Below are 17,603 nucleotides of genomic sequence, written 5' to 3'. Positions count from 1 at the left end.
ACAGCTGGCCCTCAGAGAAAGCAGGAGAGGTGCTAGAAGAGAAAAGATGGGCTGAAGAAATCTCTCAGCTTCACAGAGCTGACAGTCACAGCTGACAGTGGCAAAGTGATGCAAAAGTTAAGTGATGCAAAAGTTAAGTGATGCTTAGAAGAGACCTAGATAAGGTAAGCTAGTCATTTCTATCCCCCTACTTTTGTTAAAAACATCCCCATAATTTTCAAGCACAGATTCACCATTGCCTGTGTAGATCACGACACCAGCCACACTATGGATCTAAACCCATATTGGAAGCCATTCTGAGTAAGAATAGAATTAAAATACACCCAAGAAATGTGAGAAAATACATTAAAGGGATCTGCCAGCACAACCCAATAACACCACAGGTGGCAAGATTTTTTTAATTTTTTTTTTCCAAAAGGCCAACTCAACAGCCAACAGCTTGTCTATCTACTACATACCAATATAAAACATCACTTCCCAGCCCCCTTGAAAATACACTCAGTTCTTCCATTCTGCTGTGTCATGCATCAATTGTAATTACAACAATTTACTGTTTGCTTTTCCAGATAAAATTCTTTTTTTATACAATCATACTAATTAACAATGACAGCAGCAAAATTGGTACAACTAATTTCTTAAAGTACCAGTTCCTGTACGATGACACTATTGCCTTGCCACACGTCCTCATCTTCTACAGTTTGTGTCCAACAGTATTTGTTCCAGTCAAAACAGGTCAGCCTTTTCCAAGAGAGAAAAAATATGCTCTTTAATGTTGGTGACCTTTTCCTCAAACAGTTCTCAGATCTCCTGAGTTGAAAGGCGGCCTTCAGAACTTACCCTTCAGGTCAAGGGCATGCCTTTTCTTATTTCTGTGAAAATGTGTCCAATTTGTCAAAGTTTATGTCTAGTCAGTAGAGTACTGTACTTTAAAACTGCACTTCATAAATTAAAATCTCCCAGAGAATCCATTCTCCTTAAACATTCAGATATTTGGCAGAAGTAGAAGCAGTCTGAGCCAAGAAGTCTGGAATCCAGCATCAGTTATAGACAGGACAGTGTCAGTAACAAAACTCTTCTGACAGTTTCCACAAAATCACAATCCCAAAACTGTTCTTGGCTGAACACATCTCCAAATCCCTTGATCCACTTCTGCTCCCCTCTCTCTTCAACCCCACCGATGACAAATGGATCAGAAATACTAGCCCTGTCCACGTAGACTCTCCATCTTCATCCAACAGGTTCCCAACTGAGGCCAGTCAAAGTCACCAAACCTTCCCATCTTCCTGTTGCTGCTTTTTACACCTTATGCAACATTGAATGGCCTCTGTAATTCACATTCTTGCAGATCCACCACTGTAGTGGTAATCCGCTTCCTGAGATCCTCACACCAACATCTATTCTTAATCAACAGCTTCTGACAACAATGCTCTCCTAGTACTCCTCTCTACCACCAGCCAGGCATGGACACTGATAAATGGCTAAGTGGGGCAGTCTTCTTCCAGGCTGCAGAGCACAACAGATAGGGAAGAGAGGAGGCTAGAGGCAAAACAGGAGGAAAAAGGCAACAAAAACACATGGAGAATGCATGCAGTTTTTAACTCTGTCAATATAACTGTGCCCCCTGCCCCCCTCCCCCAAAAAGGAAAAAAAACACAACAAAGAAACAAAATAAACAAACAAAACAACAAACTAACAAACCACAAACACTACAGGAAAATAAAACATGAGGAGGTTGACAGTTTTGCAGTGGAATCTGCCATGTGAAAAGCCAGTTTCACGAAGGGACTTGAATACCATTCACAAACTCAGGACAAGCCAACAAACGAAAACCTCAGAGCTTAAACCTAAGTTCTTCAATCCATAGAGTATGTGACCCCTGAGACAAAGACAGTTCTTTAGTGGGTCTCTTTAAATATGTCTTGTTTATTATTACAGCTGAACACAAAAGTGACTTGCTAGCCAAACATATTAGGGCATTAAGGGTTTGTCTCTGAGTAGAAATGAAACAGAAAACAAACAGGGCACCTTAGTGAGCAGCAGGATCTACAAGGAGAACTACAACATGCAAAGACCACTGTATTTTTCTGTAACTTCCATTTTCAATTAGAAAGACTACAGCAAATAAAATACTAATAAGTTGTGTCGCTGAATCAGTAAGTGTAGCAGTACCTAACTGATGAGCTCCTTTGTATTAACAAAATGAAGTGAGGAGGGAATCAAACTTTAGCTGTTAATTTGATTTGATCAAGCACAGATTGGACTGTACCACTCAACGTATCAGTATACTGCCAAAACAGGACCTGAATATCACAGAGCTACCAGATATAATCTCTTAATGTATGTACCAGTATTGCATGGTCAAATATGAGACTGCATCATCTCACCAACTGAATAAATAAAAAAAAAATCTGCTCAACACAAAACATACATGAGACTCCTCAGTGACGTGCAACTGTACAGCAGTTGAATGTTTACAGTGTAAGCAACAACAGGATGCCCATAAGACCAAGTTTTGGAAGTATAACAAATCACCATAGCTTTAACGCAGTTTCCAAACCTCCAAAAGTCTTTGGAATACACGTTGCTCTAAAAAAGACTTTTCCAAGCAACTCTTGAATCAGGTTCATATGCAACAGTATTTTAAGATACTGCAAAAGGTCAAACACATTTTTAGACTCTACATCTAAAGTGAGAACATCTTCACAGACAGGAAAACACAGCTCAAACATTATGATGTCTTTGGAACTCTTTACTAGTATTTGCTGCTCATCAATCATCACCTTATCCCAAGTAAATCAAAGAAGGACTTCAACAAAGCCACCAAATTTTGTGGGCTGAATTTTTCTGCCAAGGAACATAGTCCGACCTGAAAAATGTCACAGGAATTAGGACAGAAGCAAGTACGTATCAATGTTATAGAACGTCTTTCCTCCATCAGCATGATTAGTGTGTACACTACATCAGACACTTCACACCAGCAAACTGCACCTCTAAAGGAACTTAATGAGGGATACTAAATCCCTGTTCAACACATGCCAGAAAGCTTTGGCTAAAAATCAAGAACTGATCACATCTGAAAGTCTAGGAGCACATTCCAGTTCAGATATGCATATCAAAATAGTAGCAGCCAAAGTGCTAACACTCACAAGGCTAAACATCCTCCCTGAATTCCCACCTCAGTTCATTATTGCCAACAGCATCAGACCTATGAAAGCAGAACAGAAATGTTCCCAAACAGAAAAAGAAAAGATCAGTCCATGAAACAGGCACAGGAATACTACTAATTTATTTCTAATTAGGGCTCAGCAACCCAGTGATGACAGATCACAGACTTCAACAGGCCCATCAAAATGCCTCTCCCCCAGCTGGTTAGGATGCTTGCATATGACAATCTGATAACATCTGAAACAAACAGACAAGATTTCCACAGATAAACAAACCTGTGTGAGGCACTAAAAACACATTCCTCTCCCAAAGTTCTGTGTGACCAAGATAAGCTACATACAACATCTTAAGAACTACTTATTTGAAGTAGTATTTGATTTGGTAGTAGTAGTAGTATTTGATATCTTAGAAGTATCTTTAACCATCACTACACAACGAGCACTACAAATCATAGGAACCAGGGTGGTGTCACAGCCTTGAAGGCTGTGTAATTACCTGCAGGTGTTCTTCCAGTGGTTTATTGCGCTTTAACTATTGCTGTTATTAAAACCTAGTCCTTTTGTACAGTTTGGCTTTCATTTCACTTGAGGAACTTTGTAAACTTGTTTATGTTATTCTCAAAGATGTAGATTTATAATTCTGTCAATAATTTTACAAGCTTAATGGCCTCTGTAATTACAATAAATGAATGAGAAACTGAACTACCTTGAATTTATGCACTTCAGTCAACCATAAAAACAGCAAACTCTTCAAATAACTTGGATGTATGAAAGAGAGTAAAATCCACCTTCTTGCTGACAGCTTTAAAGCAATGTACAAAAAAGGACACACTCATCTTAATAGTACATTCAGACACAAGTATTTTTAAACCTAAAATCCTAAGAAACAAGATTAATGCAATCTCTAATTTCCAGACCTAGATGCATCTGAGAAATACTTCTATTCCACAGGTCATACTGTGATACTGAAGCCTCAAAAACATATAATATCTTTTCAGAAGCATATCTATTATCCAAGATGTTCTTCATTTAATTTAAACCTCATTTTCTTTTTCTTGTATTTAAACCTCAAGCTTTTAATTAGTGATTTTTAAATAATGGTATTTAATTAGAACTAAGTAGCACAGATAATGAAAGCTCCAAGTCTTCTACTAAAAGAAAAAATTAAAAAGCAATCCATCTAAAAAGAAGTCAATTAAGACTTGAAAATGTCACAATATTTATTCAAATTTTTCATATCATTATTTGATTATTTTTTTATTCAGTTGGTTGACATACATGAGCAACTAAAAGGCTGGATCACATCATATGCATTTTAAGGTCAAATAACCTGAAATTGCAATAATTATAACCCAAATTTATTCGTGAAAATAAAACTTCCATCATCTAAATTTCACTAAAGAACTTGATTTAACAGTAACACAAGCAGTTCATTCTAGAAAAATGGAAGGGAATAAAATCCTCTGACACCTACGGTTTTTTTGAAGGACCAAAGGTTTCCTACTGCCTGAGAGAGGTTAAAAGTTACTTCATGCTCTTGAACTCTGATAAGAAGTTATTCACATGCAAAGAATCAAATTATTTGAATATGACAGCCTATCCTCTTGTCCACAGCCATCAAAAAGGATGAAAAACGTGAATGCATGAGCTGACAGAGAGATGGAAGGTTATTAATGCAATTCATAAGCTACTTGGACTACTGGTAGAAATCTGACAGAAAGGTGCTAAGAAAGTCTTGAACCCATTATCATCAGATAGATACTCTAATAGGTTATTTAGTTTGACCTCCTCAATATAAGAAGCAATTTTGAAGCTCATAAATTATTACTGAGCATATTTTTAGAAAGACATCCATCCTCTTGTAACAATCCAGCCCTAAAGAGCCCCCAACCTTCACACACATTTGGCAGAGTGGGAAGTCCATCTAATCCTTACATTGATAACTTAAACAAAGTCTGTTTAATCAGGCTTTGAATGGAGACTATACATTGCTCCCAAATCTCTTCTTTAGCCTTTATAAAGATTTGTGCTTATTTGTACAAGCAAGGCTGAGAGAAAGCAGCATACAGACACACATCAATACCTATCACTTGAATTTTGTTTCTCAGACACAGCTACAATCCTTTGCTGCTCCACTGGCATGCAAAATAAAGCATTTTTGATTATGCAAATATTCCTCTATCATGTGAATAGGGCCTCAAGTGATTCAAATGTTAATTCTGTTGGAAATCTTGATGCAAAGCCAGTATTCCAAACATGTCCGCTTTATAACCAAGACTTTCTGAGAAACATGTAATTGCAAATAGAAAAATATCTTTTAAGACCATAAATACATTGAGATATAGTAACCCAGAAAAGTGTGAAAGTTCTTTACAGCTTTTTGTCAATGGGCCTACAACCTGCTGGGCTCTGCTTTGCAGTAGAGGCCCCTTCAGGAACTGGCAGCTTCCTACTGGTTTTGAAACAACAAAAGCAAATTTTTATCTTCTCCAGAGTTTAATCTGCTAAAGATTTTGGGGTTGTGGCTTCTTATTTTCTTAATAAAACCCTCACACAATCCAGTAAATGTTTGTATGAAAATGGTTTTGTTAGTATTCAACACGTTTTTCAAGACCTCCCAGCACAAAAAAAAGAGCAGGTGTGTGCCCTGAATTTCAAAGAAATAAGGAGAAAGGAAGGGAATGTGTGTGTGTTACCCTGCCATTTGTGGGTGAAATATGTACAAAGTAAAGTAGATTACACTTTCTTCCTTATAAAATTTTAGAAATATTTGCACCACAAAAAAGCAGGTCAATCCTGACTGCTTTCAAACCAGAACTTCAAAATATAATGACTTAACAGCTTTTCTTTTTTTTTTTTTTTGTACTTTGCAAGCACAGTTTTGATTTTATTTTCCACTGAGTTGCATTTAACCTGTCACAGTAACTTCTAAGTTTCAGGAGATAAGAGGGAAGGAAGATGTTTTCAGATGGAAGCCAGCCACAATGGCACTACTATCACCCTGTCTGTGAAGCTAGCATAGTGGTCCACAAAGATTCCTACCACCTTCTTGACTTTCTTGATCGCTTCTGCGCAGGGAAAATCAGCGGTAATTAAGAGTAAATAAAACCTGAGGATATTATTTGTTATGTAATTACCTGAGCTGTAGAACTAAGATGGGCTTCACATAACCAACTCTCAGCTTAAGTTATCCATAGACAGAAAAAGGGTGTTAGGAATCTTCCACAAGAGATCCAGAGCAAAACATTAAATGCTTAAAACTAGCTCTCATTGACAGTGCAAGCTTTGATCATCTTCTTAAGACAAAATCCACAGCATCCTTATTCACATTAACCCCTCCCTGACATCTTAAAGTAATAGTCAAAGAAAACTGGTCAGCACCACTTCTGCATTAAGAGAACTCTGAACCAAGCTTCAAAAAGCAAGAAGGACCAACAAACTACATCAGATCAGAATAGATGCAAATCACCAAGTTTAGCACAGCTAATATATTGTTTATAAAGTTTCCTCCATTCATTTTCTTTGTTCACTTTTTACTTAGCTCCAGCTAAATCTGCTGCCAGCTGAGAAGCTGTGGCATTTTGTGACAAGTAGCCCAGATCTTAAAAATTAAAAAATACACAGTTCTAGATTCTACAGTATATCCCATATATGTCCTATATATATATCCCATAGTGATGACTTTAAGACTCCACTGTCATGGCTTGTATTTTAATATATGGGTCAGAGGTGGAAGGTCATGATAACCTATTACCAGTCCCTGAACCATCTAGTTTCCCTTCATCTCAGCATAAACAGGTGATATATTATCAGCTTATTTTCATACTGCTTACTTTGGATGAACATCCATAAGTAAATAATGTGGTTATTCATTTTCATTGCTTTGAAGAAGACAATAAAGGTCAATTTTTAATTTTGAAATGCTGCTGTCTTCATATTGATTATAATACCTGAAAGCAGTAACTCCACTCATGCTGCAAGATGAGGTCCCATTATGAACCATGTATTTCAGTTCCATATAATTGCTGAATAATAAATCTCCCCATCTCTTTCAGTAAAAACCGAAACATTGAACAAAAATGTTTGCAACACAATCTTCTGCCTGTGGAAAAATACGAGAAGAAAAGGAGCAGCGGTGTATCCTGAAGGAATGGCCTGACATAAGGTTGGACTCAGTAATCCCAAGGCTCTTTTCCAACCTGAATGGTTCTATGATTCCATGACACTGACAACTGTGCCTACAGCATCCAGCAGCAGCTAGACCAAAGACAAAAGCAGCCTGTGACGAAAAAGGAAACAACAAAAAAAAGAGGAAAAGAAAGAATGTATTTTTTTCCCCTCACATATATAATTTCAATATAAGATGTATTTGCCAACAGTTTTTCCTCCTGTGAGGAAGGTATTAGCACATCCTTCTTATCGACTACACTGGCTGTTGTCATATTTCATGCCAGTATGAAGATGCAGGCTACTGAAAGTACTTCCCAAGTATTGTGAAATATTCATACTTAAAATCTTAAGCAAAGTACAGTAATCTAAACATGCCATTTCACCATACTGGGATCTTTTCTTTTCCTGAATAGATTACATATTTAAGGAAGAACTAAAACCACAAATGATGGGAATAAATGACAGCAGAGCAAAATACTGCAGTGACCTCACCCTCTTCAAGGCTGCCTCTCTTCTCAACCAGCAAGCCTCTTCTGAAGGCTTTTTCAAATAAGAATCTTTCTTCCTTTCATCAGAGTGATTTATAAAGATATTAAGACAGAATAGTATCTTGTGCCTGGAGAGGTATAATGGTGCTTAATTTTAGGACCTGCTTATAAAGAAGTTACAAATTTGCAATAAATCAGTTGAGTTTTTTTCAAAGGAAAACAAAATGGAGCGATTGTGCTGTGGATTGAGACAAAGGCACTGAAAACAAAGGCATTGCTGTGGATCCAGAGGTAGCACATAGACATTTTCACTGTTATACCAGAAGAAGGTCACAGCTTGCACATCAAATGTACTGAAGATTCAGTTGATACAGCCATTGATACAGCCATGTTGCGTCTCAACAGGCTACAGATAAAATACTGGAATGGGAATGGGAGGAGGACAGAAGGGACAGAATATTCTGTGGAACAGATTTAGCTCTATGAAGCTGGATAATATGAAATTTTCATTTGTACTTTTCAGAGAACATTACACTTTTCCCTCATGATGGGATCATTATTGACTTAAAAATTTGTATCAGAATTCTCAGAGGGAAACACTGTCAATTATGTTGCTTTTATATAATCCCAGCTCTCCAGAGGTTTTATAATTGTGAGAACCACTAATTTGTCAGAGGATAAAAAAAAAAAAAAGTGGGAAGCGGGGAAAGTAAAGGAAAGGCTAAGAGACTATGCTCAGCCTACAAATAGCAACGAACAAAGAAACAAATGGGATAGACTTTATCAGTCTCTACCATTTCTGAGCACCTGACATGGACAGAAGCCTTCACTTGGTCCACCAAAAAGAAGCAAGGCCAGAGCACAGCTCGATTTGGACATAGTGAAAAGCAAGATACCATAACATCACAGTAACCACTTGCACTACATCTGAGAGTCAAAAACTATCAGCTCTCCCATGAGATGACCAGACATTCAGTTCACCTCTTTCAGTTTCAACCAGTCAGTCCAACTGCTTTCAGACCAAGGCAAATGAATACTGTCAGTAAAAAAAATTAGCAGCCAGGGCTGGGAGAACAGCAGGAGGGAATGCAGAATAAAGACAAAAGCTCCATATCAAGGATCTAACGTGCTTCTCTCAGACATATGCAAATACATATAAATGCATATGCAGGAGAAAGAACAAATGAAATATGCTCCAAAATCCAAGCCATCAAAAAAATTTTCAGTCATAAAACCTCCAGAAATTGTTGTTATTATTATTAATGTTCCATAAGAATTAATATACACTTCTCTACAACATGACAGCATATTTAATAATAAGTAACATCCAAAAGTCTTGGAAATTTTAAAAGTTGACTTCATTATATAAGAAAGGTACCAGGATTATCCTTTTCCAAAAGTTCAGTGGTTTGTAAGTCCAACCTGTCTTAATTTGGAAATTTTGTATTCCCCTCTTACCTTGAGGAAACATAAAGTTTGTGTAAAGCGTAAGTTCTGTGGTTTTAATGTCAATAAACCTGGCCTGGAAGGAGTTGCTTTGCTTGGATGTTTGCTCCCCATACTGGCAAATTTTGCATTTCATTTAACCCAATCTCATCCCCTGTGAACTCTGGGGGTCTTTACAAAATGCTCCTGAAATTCACTGAGCTCCTGGAGGGCATGGATCATACAGACTGTATGTACTGGGCAGTACAGAATCATCTTATTCACCTTGAGTCAACTGCAAAATCCTCTGTCTCTCTGACTTTTTATTTCAGTGGGTGATAATGCCTCAGGTAGCCAAAAATATTTATTGACGCTAATGGTTGTCTTCAAAATGGGTCAGAAAGCTGAAGGAGACAGCTGGAGTAATGAGTGAGCTCCCTTGGGCAGGACCATATTTTGGCCTGTAGGTGTATATTTCCACACCACTAGCACCTTGATCCATGGCAAAGACACATTGGTGCTGCAACCAGCATAAATAAAAGATAGGAAAATTAAAACTTGAAAAAAAGGAAATGCTTTTCCACACATTACGATAGTGGAGAGCACTAACACAGGAATGTAACAAGATTCAAAGAGTGGACTTTTACCTGGTAAAAATACCCAGGTACTTCATCACTAAATATTAATGGATTTAAAGGTTTTACTAAACCTCAAGTCTGAGGGAATCTTTATCTATGAGAGGCCTGGGACAAGCCTTAGTAGGTCATGGACTTTTTCAAAGTCTCCTCTGTAAGAGCTGGCACTGCCCACAGTACAAGAGGGAGCGCGTGCCAGGACCAGACTCTTGTGTCTCTACATAGTTTGTTTTCAAGAGGGACAATGAAACTGAGTAGGCATGTAAAAGCTGGGTTCTGAAAGTTGTTAAGTATAAAGAATTGCCCAAGCTATGACTGAGGATTTACACAGCATTTGGAAAATTACTGTTCATTATACTTGAGTGCAAAAATCAGGTGGTTCTGCAAGCTCAAGGGACACCTTCATTTCCAGACAACCTTCTAACACTTGGTAGTGTTAGACAAAGAGTTGAACTTGATCTTAAGGATCTTCTCCAACCTAAATGATTCTATGATTCTAGCGGCCAGCCTGTAAAGTCAGGTCTGCAAAGAGACTGCATCTCTCCTAAATATCCCTGCTTAGGTTTGCATTCTCTGTACGACACATTTCGAGGTCATGAATGCCCCAATGGACCTTAATCACCCCAGCCATTCCTGTACACCTTCCACCCCCTAGTCCAGGAACTGGAAATAAGCTCAAGCTCCTGGTCACCCTGATGTGGGGGGGATGTCCCAAATATGGCTTGTAAGGAGAATTAATAGCCGTTGGTGTGGCCATGGTCCTGATGACATAGACTCAGACTAGATTTAAGGAAGAAATTTTTTTTACAATGAGAGTGGTGAAGCATCGGCACAGGTTGCCCAGACAGGTGGTAGAAGCCCCATCCCTGGAAAAATTCAAGGCTTTAAGCAACCTGTTCTAGTTGAAGATGTCTGTGTTGACTGCACGGGGCTTGGAGGAGATGACTTTAAATGTTCCTTCCAACCCGAACTCTTCTATGATTCTGTGCCCATAACAGAAAGACACCAGACAGAGAAATTACAATTGTTGGAGTTTCTTTACTTTTGAATGTGTCTTGACCTTAAATATCCAGCTACGAAGTATTCCATAAGTACTTGGCTTGTGTTTTTTATTTTTAACAACACTGAAGAACAAAGCTGTTATGACTATAAGCTGTATTGGCTTTGCAGAGACTTTACACTTAATTGAATTGTAGCTATTTAGCCTGCAGTAGGCACCAGCTCTGCCAACTCTGCAGGAAAAAGTTCACCAAGCTACAGCCAAGCTACTGTCCTTTTCTTTTTTTACTTAAATGTTCCAAAGTCATGTGGCTTTTGGGGATAGTGGACTTATCCTCAGACTCTAAAAACATAAAGACACAAAACCCCTGTAGTAACTCCTGTGACATATACGCTCCGAGTAGTTACATCTCCATAATCTTAATCTCTTGAAGTTCCCCACGGCTTGTTGAGTCAGACACATATGAAGCTTTCAGGCATTTCAGTTACAGAAATTTAAATTTCTTGACTGGACTTCATGAAGGAAATGTGAAAGTCCTCCAAACTCCTGTCACTCAGAAGAAAGCAGTTGTCAAACTTCCTTAATTAAAAATAAAAATTAAAAAAATAAATTAAAAATCCTGCAAAAAAGGAAGAATGGGCTTTTTTTTTGTAAGAGGATGATTGAACTTAAAATAATAAAACTGACTCTCTACTGGCAGATGAAGACATAATTTCCATTGCAGTTTTCATGTTTACCTTCTAGCAGTAGATCAACCAACAATGACTCTTCAAAAAACTGTGCCCTTGACCTACAGCATACAACCTTCCAGATCTACTCTAACATAACGAATAGGAGGCTTACCACCGTGAGTCATCTAACTAGTGCCATGAGATCATTCGTTGACTTAAAGTTGAAAAGATCATTATGATATACATCAGTCAAAGATCACTGAGCTGGGAAGTGAGTGTAATAACTCAAGTAATAATTCAATATGAAGTAACAAGAGCTGTATCTCCTGGGTAAAAATACAATTTTCTCTAGCCCTTCCTTAGACAGTATGGGTATGGACTGTGCTGTTTCTCTTGGATAACACAGAAGCATAGTGGCTTTATATCATTTGCAGTATTGTTACTAGAAAGTTGTATTTGCACCCATTAGAAACACCAAGCAATGAATTACACATTCATTTCAGTAAGAGCTTTTTCTTGGCAAGCTGCTGATCTTCCATGTACTTTTTTCTTAGCAGTTATTCCAATTTTCCACAGATAAAAGTTCTGCGAGGATTCAGCCCCTCCAGCCTGACAGCTTCAGAAAGGGAGGCCCTAGAAAACCTCACAACCTCAGAAAGTCTGTCCAGTCTGGGGCATAAAGGCAGAGTCTTTCTTTCTTACAGAACTTTTAATGTGGTTTTTTTTTTTGCTTCTTTTCTTCACTCCACACACAGACAAGGATAGAAGAGGCCTGAAACTCTGAACATTTTTGAAGATGTTTTGCAGCCAAGAATTCAGCATCTCTCCTCCCTAGTCTACATTGGAACTCAAATGCATTAAGTTTTCTCCCACTAGTCACAAAACAAACTTATTCAGTGCATACGCTGAACAGCTCTTTAAAAAATTAATTTAAAGAAATTCACTAAGCAAAAACTGTGCTCTTTGTCATTTTACAGTGCAAGACAGCTGGCTGTTTCCAAGGCATTTATGTGCTCTTTTTTCACATTGCTATCCATATGCAGCATTAAGGTAACAGTGTTCAATATTGGAGTAGATGGAAAATTTTATTATCTGGGCAACTGTCAAAGACAGTATATGACCTGAATATTTTCTAAATGTGAAACACAAATAGGTACAAATACATATTAACCACAAGATGTAAATACGAAAAGTAGCACAAAGAGTTGTCTAATCAGAAACAGTGTGACCAGCAGGACCAGGGAAGCAATTGTCCCCCTGAACCCAACAATGGTGAGGCTGCACCTCAAATACTGTGTTCAGTTTTGGGCCTCTCACTACAAGAAGGACATTTAGGTGCTGGAGCATGTCCAAAGAAGGGTGAAGCGGGTGAAGGGTCTAGAGCACAAGTCTTATGAGGAGCAGCTGTGGGAACTGGGGTTGTTTAGTCTGGAGAATCACAGAATCATAGAATCACTTAGGTTGGAAAAACCTTAAAATCATCAAGTCTAACCATTAACCCTACTCTACCAAGTCCAGCACTAAGCCATATTCCCAAGAGTCACATCTAGATGACTTTTAAACACATTCAGGGATGGTGACTCGACCACCTCCCTGGGCAGCATGTTCCAATGTCTGACACCTCTTCAGTAAAAAAGTTCTTCCTAAGGTCTACTCTAAACCTCCCCTGGCGCAGCTTGAAAAGGAGACTGAGGAGAGATCTTATGGCTCTCTACAACTCCTTGAAAGGAGGTTGTAGCGAGGTGGCTGTTGGTCTCTTCTCCCAAGTAACAAGGAACAGAACAAGAGGAAATGGCCCTAAATTGTGCCAGGGGAGGTTTAGATTGCATATTAGAAAAAATTTATTCACTGAAAGGATTGTCAGGCACTGGAACAGGTTGCCCAGGGAAGTGGTTGAGTCACCATCCCTGGAAGTACTTAAAAGGCATGTAGATGTGGTGCTTAGGGACAAATGGTGGACTTGGCAGTGTTTTAGCTTACCACACTTACTACACTTAACTCACTGGGCTTGATGAACTTATAGGTTCTTTTCCAACCTAAACAATCCTATGATTCTAATCATGTCAAAGTACAAAAATACCTAGAAAACATGCCTGGTTTGTATGATGCTTTGAAATATCATATAGGCTTACAGGAAATGAAACATAACCAAATCCTAGAACACTAGAGTTTTATTACTAACAGTAAATCAAAATAAGTAGAGCAAAGGAGAGGAGATATTTCCGAGGATGGAAAATGAAAACCTAATGCAAAACAGTTTTCACAACTAAGATGGGGAAGAAATAATTTTACTGCCCAAGAAAGGAACACAGTAAGCAAGTTAACCTCAGAAGAAGGTAGCAATAAAACAAAGGGATGCTTGTCTGCAGAATCTACTGCCCAGTTCAGTATTCAGCCTAGATGAACATAATACAGGAAATAAGGGGAATGAAAGATCAGGTCAGCGAACTTTTCCACCGGCTGCAGTGGATTTAATAACACTTTGAGTCTGATGCTGAAACATCTCTGAACAGCTGATAATGAGAGTAACAGCAAAAGAATAAACCACAACTACACTAACACCAAAAACGATTTGCCAATCTGCATTCTACTGAATTCAGTTTAAATGGTAAAAGAAGTGTGCAAATGACTTTCAGACTCTATATTGTCTCAGATATCACAGTTGCAGGCACATTTAGAGTACAACTGTAATATGGTGGCTTACCCCACTCATATGTGATCAGAAAATCACACAGGTTTACCTCACTCAGGTATATGCATCCAGACTAAGTGAGTTGAATTCAGAGTGAAAGAACCTGTAAACTGTATGCCACCACATGAAAGCATCAATAAGTTGGTACAACTGACTCAGATCAGGTTGAAATAACATTTAGCATAAGCCACTTCTAAATTTTGTTCTAGAAATTCAAGAGAGAGCTGAGCAGCAGTGAAGAATAAGCCAAATTCACCTACTTTCATTCAAATATATGTAACTTTGATAAATGGTAGAAGACACAAACCCACATGTGCTATAAAAGGAGAATTTCCTTATAAGCTTAATTAAAAGTTTCAACTAAAACATTAACTATGATTTTTCTTATGCAGCTTTACTGGGGGATGTTTTTAAATCTTCTCTTTCCACTTTTTGTTACAGCCAAGTCACACACTTCTGCAGTCACATATTTCATATTTATATCCTGTATTTTCCTACTTCATAGAATCATAGTGGTTTGAGTTGGAAGGCACCTTAAAGACTATTTAGTTCCAACCCCTCTGCATGGCCCAGGACACACCCCACTCGACCAGGTTGCCCAGGGCTCCATCCAGCCTGGCCTTGAACACTTCCAGGGATGGGGCTTCCACAACTTCCCTGGACAACCTGTTCCAGTGTCTCACCACCCTCACACTAAAGAATTTCCTCCTAATGTCCAGCCTAAATCTCCCCTCTTCCAGTTCTGATCCACTATATCTTGTGCTTCCACTATATGCCCTTGTAAAACGTCCCTCCCCAGCTTTCCTGTAGGCCCCCTTCAGGCACTGGAATACCTTAGTCTTTGTAGCTGTTTTTCTCTGAGCTTCATTCTGCTGCTGTCACAATGTTAACAATATGCTTCCCTGTACACAGGCAGCTACAAAATTCTCTCAGCATGACCACTGATTAAAATTTCAGCCTGTAAGTTCTCCCTAATTAACATCACACAGCAACCCCATTAGGAGCACAGCAGAGGAATGCTATTTTCTCTCACTGCTTTACCCAAGGAGAGCCATGAGATATGTTAAACAATTTACTTACAGTATTTTTAATTTACAAATAAATAAGACTTCTGCCCGAAATTGCCTTCCATTGATAGAAAATTAGAAAATAGGGAAGAAGTCAAAGTCAAAACCTGTCTGGTTTCTCCATTATGATAGACTTTGTAAAGAAATACCCTCCAACAGACCTCTGGCTCATGATACTGTACATGATTTTTTTTTATTAGGCAACACTACTCCCCAGATAACTGAAATTAGAAGTTGATCTCATCTTCAGTGGTATTTGCCTTGCTCTAATTGTCCCAGTCTAAACTATAGAGTCAGTCAGCCAGCAGAGATCAAGAAAAATCTGCTTCAACACAGCATCCAATTCTTACTGTTTTTCTGTCTCAGACTTATCAGATAACTTCAAGAGTTATACAACCTTCCCTCCCCTCCCTAACACATGTATCTAAGATCAGCCACGGCTGCAATACAGAACCCAGTGTGTCCAAGATGAATTACATGCTGCTAAGAGGAAAGCAACAGCTTCTTCAGGTCCTGCTAGTGAAGTTCACAGCTGCAGTGTTACTGTCAAATAATAGGAGTCTGACACAACATCACTGAGACTACCTTCTGAAAGTTAACACTTCTAATACAGCCTTCCTTACCTTTCTGGTGCTACTATTTGTTTCTAAAAAAAAACAACCAGAAAAAAAAACAACAAACAAACAAACAGAAAAGCCGAAGTCTGACTAGATACAGGTTTTCCCCTTCCCTTTTTATACATCATGTATGTCTGACTTCTACAGGCATAAAACATATAAGACAATATTTCTACTAATAGCTCCTACAGATCTGAATGAAATTCCAGTACCCAGGAGACAGGTTTACATTTACAAAAAAAACCCCACACAAACAAAAAAACTATAACCTGAGTTTGACTCCACCTAACCAAGAGTCTACTGAAGTTGAGAAAAACCCCTCTCCTTAGCCTAATACTCTTTTGATCTAGTCCCATCCTAGATGAATACTTAGAAATACAACAGATGCATATAGTCCCATCAAAGCCAGTGTGACACTGCATACTTAAGAAAATATATATGAATTAATAACTTAAATAGCTTTACTAGACAAGGGCTTTATTCTGCTAATATTCAAGAACCAGAATTTTAACTGGCTTCAACCACAGCGAGGTAGTCATGGCTAAAAGGAAAACCTTTCTGATTACATTGTGAAGAAATATCTGTTCTTGGTCCTAACAAATATTTATTTATGCTGAGCTCAAATGACGAACTATTTATGAAGGAAAACACATCATATTGTATTTGAGAGTTATAATACTACAAACTTTGATCTAGACCAAGCCCACATTAATAAACCTTTTAAGTGTCACTAAAAGGTGCAAAAAGCCTTATCTCCTGTTTTCTTTTTAAGTTAGTACCATGTCAACTAAAAACCCAGAGAACAATAAACATATTTGAAACAGGCTGTTGTGCCTTGAACTCAGCATTACAAATATTGAAACGCATGCTCATAACCCTCTGCACACCTCGTTATCACGGCACAGCTGTGGGGACAGACCGCTCACAGATAAAATATATAGCATTATGAATAAATGTGTCAGATCATTCAACAATTATTACTCAAACAAAGCAACAAAGAAGACTGCTGCAAAACCTTCATAAATTGTCCACCCACAGTCTTCCCTCCTATGTGAAAGTGTCCCCTTAAAACGAACAACCCTGGGATCAAAAATCACAGTACTTTAAAGGTTTCAAACTTCAGGAAGTCAATCACACACGATATGGATTTTTTTTGCCCAGTCTACCCCCAGATAGGCTCACTGTACAGACAGACATACGGCATATGGATGGCTGCAGGCACTTCAGCAGGAGTGAGGGACAAGGAAGCTCCAGCTGCTGGGACTGTGGCTGCAAACGCCACAAAGCTGTACACCTCTTATAAAGGACTATGCTTTTGACCCTGTGAGGGCTGGTGTTCTGGTACCTCCCCGGCTAATCCCACCTCAGGAGTTATGTCAAGATAGTCAGCAGTTTTAAAAGGTAACCAAAAGCTGCAACAGTCTCATCTCTCTAGCTCACTACCAACAAGCTAAGTCTCAATCAGTGCTGCAATGGTAAATTGTTTAATTGTATTTGTATTTCTCTAACAAGGCTCATTTTCAGCACCTTCTGGCAGGGGAGACCCACACAGAGAGAAGGCACATCCAGCAATTTCTGCAAAGGAGCTCAACACAGGCAAGCTCAGATAAACCAGCCATCACTAGGGAACACAAGGGCTGACAAGGAAGGATAAAGGAGCAGAGCAGAAAGCAT

At 38.5% G+C, this 17,603-nt stretch overlaps 1 protein-coding gene across 6 annotated transcripts in view; it reads right to left on the bottom strand.

Annotated features, from left to right (window-relative positions):
- CDK14 (cyclin dependent kinase 14) overlaps positions 1–17,603 on the bottom strand; it is a 338,936-nt gene that overhangs the window by 216,263 nt on the left and 105,070 nt on the right. The window lies entirely within an intron of this gene.

Source organism: Apus apus, chromosome 2 (assembly GCF_020740795.1).
Source record: "Apus apus isolate bApuApu2 chromosome 2, bApuApu2.pri.cur, whole genome shotgun sequence".
NCBI classification, from domain to species: Eukaryota; Metazoa; Chordata; class Aves; order Apodiformes; family Apodidae; genus Apus; species Apus apus.
The sequence above is the reverse complement of the archived record's forward strand: the minus strand, read 5'-3'. Positions and strand labels throughout refer to the sequence as shown.